This window comes from Miscanthus floridulus, chromosome 19 (genome assembly GCF_019320115.1).
Source record: "Miscanthus floridulus cultivar M001 chromosome 19, ASM1932011v1, whole genome shotgun sequence".
In the NCBI taxonomy this organism is placed as follows: Eukaryota; Viridiplantae; Streptophyta; class Magnoliopsida; order Poales; family Poaceae; genus Miscanthus; species Miscanthus floridulus.
In genome coordinates, this window is record NC_089598.1 from 16,109,751 (window position 1) to 16,112,461 (window position 2,711).

The following is a 2,711-nucleotide window of genomic DNA, read 5'->3' on the forward strand; positions in this document are numbered from 1 at the left end:
AAAGCAGTTACCTTGGAAATTTTGATCATTCCCTACGGTTTGCTTTTTTAGCTCAAAAAAACTTAGCTTTCCATAAATCAGTTTAGAACAATTGGTTTGTATGTTGAATTTTTCAGTTGTCCCTTAATTTGTTTCATTCAGAAAATTATGTATGCATGCTGGTGCTAATGGATCAGGATTATACATTTGACTAGATATGTACTTTGCAGATGTTTGGACTTGCAACTCATCCCTCTATGGTGTGCTATGCAGATAAACTCATCATGGTGTGTGGATCCTATAAACATGATATGTGAATTCTGTTTGTTCTCCAATTACCGCCTCAATGGTAGGAATGAACTTTGCCACCTCCTTATTTCATCTATTCTAGCACATCTTCTTGTAGCTATAAAAAAAGAAACTTGCTTTTTTACAGACCAGTTGGTTTGAGTAGACGAAAAGGAGAGGTTACTCCAATTGTATCTTTTTTTAATGTTAGTTGAGGATATACTCTTAAGGTGAGATTATAATAGTCAAGGCAAGCAGTGTGCCTTTTGTATTGATTAAAAATTATATGTTCACTTATCTGAGCAGATTCCTTTATAATTCTAAGTCTGAATTGTTAGTTGTTTTCCCCTTCTATCCAAAATAGGATCATATTAAAAAAGATGCCTCTATGCCTAGCTCAAAAAAATTCCATGTAGTCAAGTCCTACTTGAAAAGGTCAATCTTAGCAAAGTATATAGTGCCATATTTTGCTGGCATGGTTCGGGTTGTTTAATTTATTCTTTTCATTTATGGAACAATTTATACTTTTGGAACACTCAGTAAGTGTAATAAATCAAACTAAGTTTTGTTGGAGTTTCAATTCGTAAGATCTAAAGAGGCTTCCCCTGTTTGTCTCATCTACTCTGGCATCTATCTATGCATGATGCTCTGATAGGTGTTACATTGTTATGTTCCTACTTACTATAATGTGATATGATGACACCCGATATGTGTAGGTTCTCAACTTCAGCTAAAATGTTTGGTTCATCTTGGTACAGAGAAACCGTTCAGTTTGGTGTCATGATATTATGGGAATTAGCAACTAGGAGGTAGAGAAGTTACAAAATTTAGTATTTATGATGATCAATCTTTGTTTTATTGGAAAACAATGTGTCATCCTTGGTCATATCGGTTGCCTATCCTTCTGTACATGGTCATTATGCAATTCTTCATCTTAATAATTTAGACGCCATGTTCAATTTATTTATCTATAGTATATAAATTTGTAGTGGGAGTTCTGCTTACTGCATGAGTTAGATCAGTAACTGGTTTTATTGCCTTCATTTTTACTACTTATGACGTTAGATTCTGAGTAAAATTCATGTGAAAAATCATATATAGCAGCCTAAAACCAATAAACGCACATTGCTACAGCGAGAAGCCTAGAACGATGTACCGGTGATGCAGTCGTCGCCCCATAGCAATGCACCACCTATCTACACATATCAACACGTATGGTCTAAATCGATATATTAAACCAACATAATTACCATGGCCGTGTATAGCAGGTGCGCGCGCAGCGAAGCGCGCGTATCGTGCTAGTTACATATAATATTCCTTTAAAATTTGATGCACATCAACGGGGCAGAGCCCAATATAGCTCTAACGTAGCTTCGCCAATGAATGGCACCCGAGACGTCTACTCCTGATTATCAAACCAACGTTCTTATTTTCAAAATATTCTTTTTAACATCTAGTTTTATAAGGTTTTATAATAGTGTACCGATGTAATTTTTTGTTTAACCTAAACTTTTTACTCTTGCTCGTGCAACTTGTAAAAATGAGATTTGAGATATGATTTGTTTAATATAATTTAGTAAAGTCCAGGTAGAAGATTAAACAAGACCCCACTGCGTACATGCACAAGCGCTAACCGTTGGCGCGCACACATCTCTCTTCCCCCCTCAAACCTTCTTGTCTCCTCTCTTTCTTCGCTTCTCTATCATACACTTCCATCCTATCCAGACTGAACTAGCTATAGAAGCCCTTCCATTTCATGAATAGACCAAGTTTACATTCTCTTCTTTCATGAAATAATGGTAAGAGCTTTTCCGTAAATTTTTATTAGATGACAGAAAAGAAGAGAGATTACAAGACAAGAAGCGTTGACAGTTGGACCATGACTAAATTACTGCTAAAAAGGGAAGTGAGGAAGAATGCCACTCTCGAGAAAATTAATAAGAAGAAAACACTACTTGGTCCAACTGAGCACGCACGCACCACCAGACTACTAACAAAAAGACTAGATTCACAACTAACACCCACTGCTTCATAAGAGGATATGTGGACAGCTTGTGTGGCCGTAATATATTGAGATATGTCATCTTTAATTTGCACATGCTAGCGACTTGTCTTGGGGGCACCTGTATTTGCTAGAAGGTTTTTCTGTTATGCTCCTTCCACATGTGCCACCAAAAGTAGATCGACATATGCGTCAGTACTTGTAGATTGATCCAGTTTGGCTGACATTATGAATACTAGACATGCCACACCAGCTTGTAGTATTGCCCAAGTTTCATTGGAGTAGGTGCAGACCTTACAAAGATGTTGAGGTGTTTTCGGTTCTAATCCGCAGAGTTTGTAAATTGGGTTATTTGGCCAACTCTATTCCATAAGGTTGTTTGACGTTAAGTTTCATAGTCTTTGATTTGTCTCCTTTACTAGAAAGGGTAGAATTTGCTAAA

At 36.7% G+C, this 2,711-nt stretch overlaps 1 long non-coding RNA gene across 1 annotated transcript; it reads left to right on the forward strand.

Annotated features, from left to right (window-relative positions):
- Positions 1-257: 257 nt before the first annotated feature.
- On the forward strand, positions 258-1,076 carry LOC136528018 (uncharacterized). The gene is made up of 3 exons (XR_010776979.1): positions 258-328; positions 416-497; positions 984-1,076. It is a non-coding gene; the product is annotated as an uncharacterized lncRNA (long non-coding RNA).
- Positions 1,077-2,711: the final 1,635 nt, after the last annotated feature.